The sequence below is a fragment of the Monodelphis domestica genome, chromosome 2 (genome assembly GCF_027887165.1).
Source record: "Monodelphis domestica isolate mMonDom1 chromosome 2, mMonDom1.pri, whole genome shotgun sequence".
In the NCBI taxonomy this organism is placed as follows: domain Eukaryota; kingdom Metazoa; phylum Chordata; class Mammalia; order Didelphimorphia; family Didelphidae; genus Monodelphis; species Monodelphis domestica.
The window spans coordinates 260,955,492-260,969,742 of NC_077228.1; the positions used below are offsets into that span (position 1 = coordinate 260,955,492).

At 38.0% G+C, this 14,251-nt stretch overlaps 1 long non-coding RNA gene and 1 pseudogene across 1 annotated transcript; both read right to left on the bottom strand.

The window, feature by feature from the left end:
• Positions 1-192: 192 nt before the first annotated feature.
• LOC103092866 (uncharacterized) lies at positions 193-11,653 on the bottom strand. Its single transcript, XR_462364.2, has 2 exons — positions 11,560-11,653; positions 193-2,679 (listed from the first exon to the last, which is right to left on the bottom strand). It is a non-coding gene; the product is annotated as an uncharacterized LOC103092866 (long non-coding RNA).
• LOC130457305 (cyclin-A2-like) lies at positions 843-8,611 on the bottom strand (annotated as a pseudogene).
• Positions 11,654-14,251: the final 2,598 nt, after the last annotated feature.

Here is a 14,251-nt window from a genome sequence, read left to right on the forward strand (position 1 = left end):
GTAAAAGCATTGCTGTAAAAGCTATGTCATAGAATGACATTCAGAGAAGTTTTAAGTGACTTGCCTATTGTGACACAAGTGACACTAGTGCCAAAGCTGGTAGTCCAGTGCTTGTAACTTATAGTCTAGTGTTCTTTCCATTGAATGATTGGTCACCAAATGTCATCTGTAAAGTCTCACCAGAGAAATTATGGCATTAAAAAGCAAGTTTATTGAACTACAGATGTGATTTTGAGCAAGTCAATTCTGTGGGACCCAGTATAATCAGCTTATTGTGCATCAGGGCAGTGATGTAGTCAAGAGGTACAATTCAATTTAACACCAACCTTATGGCCAGGTTTCTAAGTTTCAATGTCACTTTTGTAAAATGAAGATAATACTTTTTAGAGGGAAGCCCTGTTAATGCTGTGGTTGCCCATGGCATTGTGCTAATTATATCAATCTGGAATATTTCATAGAGACAGAGACAGAGACAGAGAGGATTGGAGATCTGTTGTCCAGAGTAGGAAAATGCAGTTGGATGAACAACCATCAGCCATCAGGCTTGTCTAGGTACACAGTGGATAGAGGGCTGGATAGAGTTAGAAAGGGCCAAGTTAAAATCCTGACCCCAGATATGTAACTACCTTACTCTAGTCAAGTGACTCAACTACCTCTTTCCTCATTTGTAGAATGAAGCTTAAAACTGCATTAAGACTTATGGGACACCATGTATATAGTATGCTAGTCAAACAAAGTTGTATTGTATTTAATATTCCCAAGTGTGTTTGTGTGTCTTAGACAATACAAATGGATAATAATTTGCACACGTAATTAACAGGAAGAGAGCGCACTGGATTGCCTTTGGGAAATTGAAGAGCTGTTTTAATTACTCCAAACTTCTCTAGTAAACAAAGGGCCATCTTTTCAATACTATTGTTTTATAGATACTGTACAGCTTTCAGCTGTACCTGAAATACCATGAACTCCATAGAATATGACAATGTCCTAAGAATTTAAAATGAACATCATAGCAATTGGTGGGTGCAAGCTGATGCAACATATAACAAACCAGGAACTTCAAAGAAGAACCAGAGTAAAGACTGTCATAAGGGAATGTGTGATTGAAAAAGAAGATGTGTTGGTAGAACAGGAAGAGAGAGAATTCTAACCCTAACCCTACTACATTGTGCTACATTCATGTGCTCTACTTGTATCTTCACAATGTTATGAGTAAATAAAGCTCCCAGGAATGGGTGGACCTCTTGTGGCAAACTTTTGGTTATATATGGATAGATTGTAATCTGCATAATTGGGGGAAATGCCTATATCAGTAAGTATGTGAGTAATATAGTAGGTACTAATACTTTCTCCTTCAAAGAGTTGTTTTGAGGAAAGTGCTTTGTAATTTTTTAAGCATTCTGTAAATATTTCTATAGCGCCTTTAACTCTTAAGTGTAGGAAGATATTATATTTGTCTAATAACATCTTATAGTTTACAAAGGACTATTCTCTCATTTGATCTGTGGTATGTGAACTAGATAGTGTAAATGGGCAGCTTGGTGAAGCACCACCAGAGAAAGGACCAGGCATTGTGGGTTACCTTGGTCACACATATGCCTCACTATTATTGTACTTTTTTTTAACCCCTTAACCTTCTGTCTTAGAATTGATACAAGTATCTGTTCCAAGGCAGAAGAGCAGGAAGAGCAAGGCAACTAGGGATAAGTTACTTGCCTGGATCACACAGCTATGAAGTGTCTGAGTTCCAATTGGAATCCAGGACCTCCTGTCTCCAGAACCTAGCTCAATTGTAAACTTTATTTTGTGCCCACCATGAGTACTGTTTATATTTGTAGGACACAGTACCCAAGGCTTATGGGGGAAATGTTTAAATTTACTATTATAACCCTGTTATCTTGATGCCCATTGCAAGAAGCTGATTGTGTCTATTGGCTAATTATTGGTGGGGGCTTGTTAACTATCTATATAATAGGAATGGGTACTTTGGAGAACTAGTGGAAATAGTAGCCACTTTGTGGGGAGGGGATGCTATAATATATTTGATTCAGATCTATTATATTAATTAAGGAAATTTCTGATGTGGAAACCCCTGCCACCATTTGAGATCAGTATCTATCTTATAATTTGTAGCCCTAAAGACTTACCTAGTTCACTGAAGGTTAAATAATTTGCTCAGTAATTTAGCTAGGATGTTGTTACAATCAGGAGATTAAAATTTTATCTTCACAATAAAGAAAAGAGCTAAGTATCTTCATTGTTACAATCAGGAGATAGCTAAATCCAAGCTTCACAATCCCCCCTGATGATCATTGGGAGACTAGTCTCCCCATTGATCATTTAACATAATCATCTTGTAGTCCTAAAGCACTTCTAACTACACATGTATACAATATTTCACCTTTTAAGAGGAAATTACAATAGTTAGAAATAGAAAAGAGAAAAAGCAAAATCAATGTTTTGCTAGGCACGTTGTCAAAAAGCCAAAATTAGGGGGCAGTCCCCTTTGGCATAAAAGTGTACATTTACAATAAATGTTCAATCCCCATTTGTTCAATCGATTGCACCCAAAAGTTCATTCTGGATCTTCTTGATGCAGTGTAGGTTTCTGCAAGTATTTTCCTTTGAAGATTTCATTCTCTGGGTTCAAGGAGTTAGCAGACTTCTTTTCCTGAAATTCTTTTCAAACAAAATTTTAAATATTGAATTTTATTATAAAAATGCAATACAATCCCCCCTGAAGAGGTGTTTATCAACCAGATCAGCTCAAAATGGTTGAGTTATAGGTGTATGAGTCAATTGTCAAAAGAACAAATAAAAAATAAATAAATAAATAAATGGAAGAAAAAATTAAACTGAGAGAAAAATTCAAAATTCAGAATCAAAATATCAAAAACTATGTATATAAAATTTCTGAATAAAAAAGAATAAATTCAAAACAGGCCCTTATATTAGGGTCCAATTAAAGTAATTTTTATCCCACAAGTCTGTAGGAGGAAAATTGTAGTAATGTATTTACCCATTATAAGTCAAGACTACAGGAAGTTGCCATAATATGAGAGAAAAAAGACTAGATTTTTGTGAAAAAAGGGAAGTGTCATTTCTTAGTCAGATCTTTTGTCATTTCTCAGGGATAGGGGAGCCAGACTAGCCAATTGTTAGGTACTTTCATAGAAAGTTCAAGGAGTCCTGCATCTTAACATATGTCAAGCGCCACAACCTTGAGTCTCACACTAGATTCAAGTCCTTTCATATGGGCATAGAAGTTCATCAATCCCACATTGATTGGTTTCTTTTGGCACTTTTCAGGCTAAATCTGTGCTTCTATGGCACTATGTAGATAAAATCTGCGCTCCTTTTTTTGATCCCTAGAATCAGACACAATCATAAATAATAGTCCCATAATATTTATCAATAAATGGCAGGTTTCCATAGTCTAAAGGTTTTGGGGTATGCATTTTTCCAGATAACATGTTGATACACTTTTTAATAATTGATTTCTGACATTTTTCCATCCTTGTTATCTCCCTCTCCCACACCTCTCCCTTTCACAAGATGGCAGGTAATATGATATAGGTTATATATGTGTTATTGTATAATATATATATTTCCATATTTGCTACCCTTGGATAAACAAAAGGGAGGGTGAACTAGGGCAGGCAGTAGTCAAAAACAGAAATACTGCATTTTTTAACAGGAAAAGGCTGAAAGGAGAACAGAAGGATAAATGGAAAAAATAAGATGAAGAGAAACAACATAATTATCATAACTCTAAATGTGAACAGGATAAAACCCCCATAAAATGGAAGAAAATAGCAGAATGGACTAAAAGCCAGAATCCCACTATATGTTGTCTACAAAAAAAAATGCATTTAAAAATAGGGTGATACACATACAGAAAGGTAAAGGGCTGAAAAGAAAAAAAAAAACTACTATGCTTCAGCTAAAGTGATTTTTTGTGAAGAAACGGGGGCTCGTAATAAAAATTGCACAGCAAGGCTTCTATTGGAGTTTCAGCCCTGAGTCTCTTGCTCACTCTAAGTTTAGTGTCTCTGGAAGTTTGATGAGTATGGTACATTGGTACATGGTACACCATGGTACATTGCCTTTCTATATTTTTCTGGTATAGGCTGTAGAGAATGCCATGATGCTCTGAGGTAGGTCTGATGAAGGTCCATGGGACGTGGCTTAAGACTTTCCAAGGTATATCCCATTTTCTGGACCAATGACTCAGGCCAGCTCTTTCCAGTGACTATATAGAGTGCTAGATGAAATGCAGCTCCTGTTTTAACTGATGGGAGATATTTCAGATAGGGGTTTGTATCAACTAAACACAGCTCTCCCAGAAACATTGCTAAACTTTACACTTCAGAATTGGGCTGCTGTTGATAAATGAAATACTGAGTGAGAAACTGATTGATTGTTGGTACCGAAAGGTTAAAAGCCAGCACTTGCAGCATCCTGTGCTCCATTCCTGAGATATGATTTTTAGTGTATTAGCCAGCTATGAGGTAAATAATCTCTACTATTCTGAGTGGGTAGGCTTCTTCAAACTTTGTGGCAAGGCACAAGGCATCAATGCCAAGCAGCTGAAGCATCTCATACGACACTGGCTCTAAGGAGAGATACCTATCTAAATAGTTCACAGCCAAGTGAAGAGTCTCATTTTGGAGCCTGAGTAATTGCCCTGCTACCACAAGCCAGTTCAATAAGAGAATCCTCAAGTTTTCAATGCTGCAAGGCTGATTCTTCATGTAATCCACATTCCGTTTATATTTAACTTCCATTTCCCTCAGGTAAAGATAGATGTCTTCTGTGTAGTCAGAGATTTCCATGATATTTGGTAGTTGGGGGGGGGGGCTTCCATATTCATGGACATTTCCAAAGGAAGAGACTTCCAAACTAACATCCATTGTTTAATCATAGGGCACCAAAGGTTTGCTTGTCGTTGGTAGTGAGACAGCTGAATTGAAATCCAATATATTGTCCTCATATTGCAACTTTTTAGGGCTAAGAAATTCCTTCTCACCATATGGCTCATCCATTTGATTCCTATAGTCATTATAGTTATTTCTACCAGTTCTAAAGTTGTGATTTCTATGATCATTATCATAGTCATTTCTATAGTTATTATTTCTTTTTTCCCATAGCCAGTTCTTACAAACCATCATTACATGGCTTCTTTTTCCACAGTAAAGGCAAGTTATTGATTTACCTGTGGATTCCTGTAAAGGGTTTATGATCTCTCCCTGATTTTTCAGTTGTCTTTTTAACATTTCAATTCCTTTCTGTAAGTCTTCCACTGATTTATTGTTTTCCTGACAGCTTTTTGTATGACCCTTTTAAGCGTAGCCTGTTACTCTCCTCAATTCTTTGAGGCCCATAGAGTCCCAGTTCAGGCAGCTAGTTTTAAAATATTCTTTTACCTGGGGGCAGCTGGGTAGCACAGTGGATAGAGACGGGAGGTCCTAGGTTCAAATCTGGCTTCAGCCACTTCCCAGCTGTGTGACCCTGGGCAAGTCACTTGACCCCCATTGCCTAGCCCTTACCACTCTTCTGCCTTGGAGCCAATACACAGTATTGACTCCAAGAGGGAAGGTAAGGGTTTAAAAGAAAAATATTCTTTTACCACTGAACAACAATTCTTAATCAATTGTCTACATATTTGTCTAATGTCTCTTTCCCTGGATAGATCAAAGTCCACATATCTGTTCCCCACGTCAATAAGTCTGTCCATAAACCGAGATGGATTCTCATCTATTTCTTGTTTGGTGCTTTCGAATTTAGACCACGAATCTGGTCTATCAAAGCATACTCTCATGGCTGTCAATAATGCTTCTCTGCCCTGGTTTAGTCTTGTATAATCTGGTTCAACTTTGGGGTTCCAATGTGGATCTTTAGTTGGCCAATAATTTGTTCCCTTACTTCGCTTTTGATTAGCCAAAGAGATGACTTTATTTTTCTCTCTGTCAGAATTTTTTCTAATAAATTTTCAACATCTACCCAAGTGGGGTCAAAAGTTTGAATATGTTCTCTAATCTTTTTATAATTAATATTGGCTCTTCCTCAAATGAGGGAAGGTCTTCCTTGAATTTATTTAAATCCTTAGGACCAAAAGGTGTATGTTGTCTTATAGATACCAAGTTCCCATTTTTATTGAAAGTTGGAATTTCCCTTAAAGGGAAGAAATGTCTATCTGAATTTTCTCGTGTTTCTGTCTCTAGGTTTCTTGCTCCATTTTCAATGGGGTAGGTATGAGAAAGGGAAGGGTTGGGCACACTGGGGGGTGGGGGGGTTGTTGTTCCATAGTGCCATAAGGATGAGCAGTAGGAGCAGTTTGGGAAATAAATTGGGCAGGGTGGGAAGGAGAGGCAAAGGAAGAAGAAGGGGTCAGTAGCTGGGGGAAAGGATGCAGAGGGGTTGGGGCAGGAGGAATGGGCAGGGGGTGAAGTTAGGGTAGAGGGGGTGGGGCAGTATGGGAGGGGACAGTTTGTGAACTAGGATTCATTTCATTGTTTTTTATAAAAGCCATGATCTTCCCCAAACTTTCCTCTATAAACGCAAGTTGAGCTTTTTGTTCCACATTTTGTTGAGTAGTAAAAGTTGGTTGAGTAGTTGGTCGGTTTGACCAGGAAATGGGTTTTTCAAGGGGAGACTGACATAATTCTCCTATCTGATTCTCTAGCATGGTATTTTCCAGTTTTCTCTTAAAGGAAAATAGATACAATATTATAGCTCCAAAAATTAAAATCCCAACCAGGAGCTGTGTGGACTATAGCCATTGTCATACATACTCTGGGATTATGAAATAGACAAAGAACAATGTCCAATTTTGGTCATTTTACTGAAAAGCCAGTTGTTAATTAAGTTGTGTGCTGGCTGTAGCCACATTTTTTAAGGTGTTTGTGTGTGGTCCTTTTTAAAGTTTCAATCCAATTAATTATTTTGTGTGAAAAGGTCAGAACAAGACAAGGCTAAAATTTCATATAAACGCTCTCTCTAGCAGGGCCCCTTTCTCCAGGTTTTTCTCGCAGCTACTTAAGACCTCAGTCAGTTAGTATTAACAGTGAGAATCAGCTAATTGGGTTGTTTGTTCCCTAAGGTGAGGGAGATTTAGAAACAGCTCTTTCAGCTAGGATCTTAAGGCCCTGTTGCTAAGACCAAAACAGCTGTGTTCTATCTAATTTAAGGAGAGAGAAAAAAAATTCAGTTACCTTTACAGCTGATCAAAATGGGCTATTAAAAGCTGACAGGGATAGTCACAGTAAAGAAAAAGTTTTAGGGAAGTTAAGAAGATTGAGGGTATTTCATCACAACCGACGTGGTCGGCCAAATTATATGTTAAATTTATTTGCGGTTGGACTCTGAAATAAATTAGGTGGTCATCAGGGATTTAATTTCTAAATCCCAAAATGAATTTCTAAAGTAAATGAAATTTATGGTAGTTTATTTACAATATTTATAATAGAAGGAAGATATTAAAGAATGAGAGAGAGAGAAAAACTCTGGCTTCTTCTAATACCAGTTAGACTCTCTAAGCCCCAGCCAGGGGAAGAGACTCTCAAGAAGATAGGCCTTACCTGGAGGCTTTATGCCTCCAGAAAGGTAGGGTCACTAAGTCAGCTTTTCACTCACCAATGGTGACAGTCTAAAAGAAGTCTGGGTGTCAGCCTTCCAGTTGCTCCTCCAAGTCGGTGCCCAAATGAATGCTCCTCCGAATATTTTGGTCCACTTTTTAAAGATCTTTTTCTCTTGTGTTTCCTCCCCTAATTTTTCACGTCTACCAATTTACAGCAGGCGCTTTTCTCCAGGACTGTCCATTCTTTAGTTCTCACCTTCTTTGGTTAGATTTTCTCCAGGACTGCCCACTCTTTAGTTCTCACCTTCTCTGTTTAGAATTATATCTTTTTTGGGTTACTTAACACCTCTTTTGTTAAGTTCACCTTTTGTAGTTACTTAACATCTGTTTGTAGTTAAATCTAAAAATGGATTGTAGCTTACAATTCTAGCTTCACTATAAAGGAAGAGCTAAGTACCTTCCTTGTTACAATCAGGAGATAGCTAAATCCGATCTTCACAATGTATCAGAGATAGGACTTGAACTCTGATCTTTTAGGACTTCTAAGCTCTGCATTGGTCCTTGTGGAAACCATAGGTGTCTTTGAAGAATGAAAAGAACAGCACTTGGCATCAAGGAGAATATGTGGGGATTATGGGTAAAATCTCTACTAATTCCCTACCAATATCTAATCTTGTCTCCTGTTTCCTTCCTCTCCTCTTTTTCTCAATGTGGAGTTTCTCCTTTCTGTTCTCTTTTTTCCCAATCCTCAACTAGAAGGAGGCAGCTCTATCCTTCATTGTGTTTAGAATCATTAGGGCCAGATCATGTCCTCAGTAAGGTGCGAGGAAATTTTTAAGAATATCAGTTTGGTACATTTGAAGCAGTTAGGTGGCACAGTAGATACAGTAGCACCAGGCCTGAAGTTAGGAAAATGAATCCTACTAAGTTCAAATCTAGCACCTGTATAAATATTATTTTAAATTGCAAAGTTTAAATTCCTTTTGAGAGTAATTTTAGGTTAAGAAACATGCAACCTCTCCAAATCCAGAAACTGAACTGTCTGGAAAAGACACCATGAAGATGCCTCCACAGACCACAAGCTGCATGAGAAGATCCAGAGTGAACTTTGGGATCTGGTGATTTGAACTGTGTGAGGTTTGAATGCATTTATTTTGTATATATATTCTTATGCCAAAGGGGACTGTCCCCTAACTGGCTTTTTGTCAATACACCTAGCAATTATTGGTTTTGTTCTCTTTCCTCTTATCCTCAAGTTATTGTAATTTCAAAGTTGGTATGTTTACAAGACCCATCGGAGAGACTAGTCTTCCTCAGGCCTTGGGGGGAGGGGTTGTAAAAATGGAGATTTGAACCCTAGACTTTAATCCCCAGAAGTCCTTGGTATTTCCCAGAATTCCCTATAATCTCACCTGAGTCTTCACCTGGGAGAGATCATAATTAGTAATTAACTGGCAGTAACACCTACCTCTCCCTCTTTTCCTCCTGCCTTTGCAAATGATGTAGTAAGTAAGCTAAGCTCCGGGATTCTAAATTGGCTAATCAGCCGTGGGCACGTGGTGTTCTTATTTTGTATTTCCTTATTCCTTGATTTCTAATAATCCTTAATAAACCTCATAAAATATAATATTTTTATTACTAAAGACTAATTTAATTTTTACACACCAGACTTGTACTATAGGTGTCACTTTGGACAAGTCAGTTAACCCCGTTTACCTCAGTTTCCTCATCTGTAAAATGAGCTGGGAAATGGCAAACTACTCCAAGATCTTTGCCAAGAAATCTCCAAATGGGTCACAAAGTATGAAACAACTGAAAAATGATTGAACATCAGCGAGTAGTTTATTCTCAGGAAATCTCTCCTCTGTCCAATCCATCTTCTACACAGCGGTCAAGTTGGTATTCCTAAAGCACAAATCTGACTATGCCACTCCCTTGATCAAGAAATTCCAGTGGCTGCTTCTTGCTTGTAGAGTCAACTATAAGCTCCTTTGTTTGACTTTTTAAGTCCTTCACAATCTGGATCCAACCTAACTTTCCAGGCTTATTGACTTACTCATTTTCATGGAATCTACCTTCTAGGCAAAATGGCCTGCCTGTTCTCCCTACTACATACTACATGCCTAGAATGTATTCCCTTTTTACCTTTGCCTCTGAGAATTCTACCTCATGGACCACCTAAGATAGGCTTTCCTGGTCTGCTACCCCACCCCAAATGCCCTTACTAAATTACTTGGTCTATCAACCTGCTCGAGGTGCCCATCACCCCACTTGCCCTAAACTAGTCAGGTCCTCAAAGGATAACTCCTAAATACTCACAGGGCCAAGGGGTGGGAAAAAATTTTTCTTTAACACTGTTGGTGCCAAAGCTTCATTCTGTTGTTTTCTCATCATGATTATGAAGTAGTTTTGAGAGAAGGGCATTTAATAAGGCAGTACAGTAAGAACAGTTGGCAGAAATACTCTCTCCCCTCAGTCTGTGACATTTACTGGTGGGAAACAACAAAGGAGTTTAAGCACATGTGGTAAAAGGATAGGGCTATTTTGGTAAACCTATGGCACACAGGCTGAAGGGGGCTCTCCCCTCTCCACCAAGACTGAGGACATTTCTAATGTCACCAGCCTTTCTGCTCAGCAGCCCAATGGAAGCACTTCTTCCCTCCTCTGCCTGGGGTAAGGGGTGGGTCTCACATGCAACTTGAGGGTTGTAGTTTGGGCACTCAGTTTCTAAAAGGTTCACCATCACTGGAGTAGGGTAACAGTTCTTGGATGCTTGGATCCTTTTCTCCCTTAACAAGTTTCTTCCTAGCAAAGTGAATCTGTTCAGTCTCTCCTTGGCTTAGATGATGCCAGAGAGACGGGAAGGCAAAAACCCTCTTGATTTTCCCTACTTTTCAAGCCAAAAAAATGGATAGGGGAAGAGTTGAGCCAAAGCCAGATCAGAAACCTTTTTTAAACCCTGCCCATCCCTAAGCAGTTTCTTCTAGGTGGTATAGCTGGAAATATTACTTAATCAAATTTCCTGACTCCAGTTCTCAATGTAATTGGTAATTTGAGGATTATTTCCAGACTGCCTGAATATTTGTTGTTGTTGTTGTTGTTTTAAATCCTTACCTTCCATCTTGGGGTTAAGTCACTTGCTCAGGATCACACAGTGAAGAAATTTTGAGAGGTCAGATCTGAACCCAGGACTTCCTGTCTTTAGACCTGGATCTATCCACTAAACTACCCAACTGCCCCTGTCTGAACATTTCTTGGACAAGGACAGACACTTCAGTTCCAGGTAGTTTTTGAACTCAGTCTAAAGCCTTTGATTGATTGAAACTTATTCTCTCATTCATACCTTATTATGGAATAAGGTGACTCGATAGAGTAAATCCATTAATCTCAAACTTATATATTTTGTATTTTTAATGTTTTTCTTTTGAACATGGTGTTTTCTCTTAACAGAATGTAAACTCCTTGAGAACTAGAAGATAGTTTCATTCTTTTGTCTTGGTATCATCAGCAGTACATGGCACAAAAATAGGCTAGATATTTTAAAAATGCTTGTGGGATGAATACCAAATGAGCAAATTATGCATAATTCCTCTTTTGTAATATGTTTCAGTGTATTCAGTGAGCCCACTAAACACCTTTCCTGACCTTTAAGTGATTTTCAACTTCATTTCTATAGAGAATTTGAATTCTAGGATTCCATAACTAGAGGTCATACCCTTGAAGAATATATTGGTGTTAAAAAGATGGGCTTTGGGGGCAGCCAGGTGGCTCAGTGGATCATCAGTCAGAGACCTGGAGACAGGAGGTCCTGTGGCCTCAGACCACTTTTTAGCTGTGTGACCCTGGGCAAGGCACTTAATTCCAATTGCTTAGTCCTTACTGCTCTTCTGCCTTATAACCAGTATTTAGTATTGATTCTAAGTTGGAAAGTAAGAATTAAAAAAAAAAAAAGATAGGTCTTTGAATTTCAGGGAACCTACCTGTGACTTAGTCCAATATCCTCTTCCATCCATTCTTGATTGAAGTCTATGATAGATATAGATATCTATATAAATATATATCCTCACAGACAAGTCCAGCCAGTATTAGTGAATACATGCTACACATATAAAAATGCATATACCTTAGTGTATTCCTAGGAAACAATCAACCAGCAAGCATTTTTTTAAATACCAATAACTTGCCTCCAAAGCAGGAAGACCTGGGTTTAAGTCTTGTCTCTTAAACTAACTTGGTGACCCTGGGCAAGTCACTTCTCAGTGCCCTGGGCCAGAGGTATCAAACTTGGGATTTGCTAGCCACTTTGTAGCCCTGAAACCTGAAGGACTGGGCCCAAAACAGATTAAAATGTAATTGGGAGGAACAGCTAGATAATAGTATCACAGTGACTGAAGTTGGGAAGACCCAGGTTCAAATGTGGCTTCAGATACTTCCTAGCTATGTGACCCTGACAATTGATATTAAGACAGGAGTAAGGTTTTTGTTTTTTTAATTGGGAAATATTTATCAAAATAAGTAAAAATGCAATAGAACATAAATTATATTAATCTAAGTATGCAAACAGCAAGGATCCTGTTGTATGATTTCTATTTAGAGTTTGACACCACTGCTCAAGCAGACTCCATGTTACAAAGAAGGCACCAGGCTCTTCTAATAAAAGAAATCTCATCCTGGAACTCTCTGTATGAATAAAACCATTAGTCCAGGCCCTATCCTTACCTTATGCCAGGCTTTGAGCTAGATGCTATAAATAGATTAAATACGTTTATTTAAATTATTAAAAATAAATTTAGCTAACTAGTTAAATGATTATAACTTTAAAAAATAAATAATTCCTCCTCACAAGGAACATATATTTTAAAGGAGAAAAGTACTTAGAGCATACAAGAGATCTTGGAGAATATCTAGTCTGATCCCATTCGGTCCTTCTACCTTTTGTCCTCTATCCTCTTAAAAAAATAAACAACAAAGACCCATAACAAATACAGAATGCATAATTCTTTGCTGAGAGCAGACTAATTCTAGAATCTCAGTCTTTTAGAGATATATTTGTCAGAGACCTCTAGGTAAAAAGAACACTAGACTTGGAATTGGGAGGACTTGAGTACAAATCAAAACAGACACTTCCCAGCTGTATAACCCTGGGCAAATCACTTAACCCCAATTGCCTAACCTTTACCACTTCTGCCTTGGAACCAATACACAGTATTGATTCCATGATGGAAGGTAAGGTTTTAAAAAATTAGTCACCCCCATTTCTGTACAACATACCCAACAAATGGTCAACCTGTCTTTGGTTGATGAACTCTAATGAATGGTAGTTCTAATTGTAGGGTTTTCCTTTTTAAGTAAACTGGAGAAACCCATTTTCCATAATTGTAGTTTACATCTATACTAATCTCCCCTCCCTCTCTTGTTTGTTTGTTTTTTTAAACCCTTACCTACCATCTCAGTTCCAAGGCAGAAGAATGGTAAGGGCTAGGCAAGTGATTGCCCTTGGATTACACAACTAAGAAGTGTCTAAAGTCAAATTTGAACACAGGACCTCCTGTCTCAAGCCTGGCTATCTACTGAACTCCCTAGCCACCCTTCTGTAGGTTTAACATGGAGGTTACTAGCTATTTTCATAGACTACAAAACAGTAAAACAAAAACAAATTTAAACTATATCAGCTATCAAAAAGTTCACATTCAGATTCATCTTTAAGGATGTCTACAGCTGCTTCTCAAATTTAGGAATATGGTCCCAACTTCCAACTCTGGATACCAATTAGGAAGAAAAGAAACTAATGTTTATTAAGTCCTTACTATGTGCTGGGCCACTGGCACTAAGCTCTTTATAAATGATATTTCATTTGCTTCTCACAGGAACTCTAGAGGGAAAGAGTCATCTTTATTTTAATAGGTGAGGAAACAGGCAGAGGTTCAGTGATTTGCTTAGGGTTATATAGCTAGTAAGTAAAAGTCTAAGGTTAGGTTTGAACTCAAGCCTCACAGACTTCAAAGCCAGCACCACTGCGCCACTTAGTGGCCAATTAAAATATTATAAAGAATTTTTGTGTTTGTCAAATAAGGGTTAAATTTAGTTCTTTCAAGAAATGTGTTGCTTGTATTTTTTTTTGTTTGCTTGTTTGTTTTGTCTTTTCAACCATCACAGTTAACAGCTCCTTCAGAGGAACAGTTAAACTCTCAATCTCCTAAGACGCTCCTCATTCAACTGTCACTCCCAAGATTCCATCACCTTTTAATCCAGTAACAGTATTGTAATTTCTATTGAAGGAGCTATTGAAGCTGATGTCACATTTATATTTAGTCAAAAAATGCCTCTGTTTCTCACTCTCTGTATCTCTGTGTCTTTCTTTTCTCTCCCTACTTCCCCTTCATCCATTGCTCCCATAGAGTAGGAAATAGAGCAGTAGACTTGGAGTCCAGAAGATTTAGGATTGAATCCCACCCTCAGACTGTTGCCAGCTTTTTTCTAGCACCCTGTGCAATTCACTTAACTTTCATGATCTTTAAAATCAGAGGGTTCCAGCTCTAGATCTATGATCCTATTAAACCTCTGAGTACAAGCAGAATTAAAATAGATTCCTCCTCTACATGACAAACCTTCAATTATTTAAAGGCAATTTTCTTCCCAAAATCTTTTTTTTTCAACCAGTTTCCTATGGAA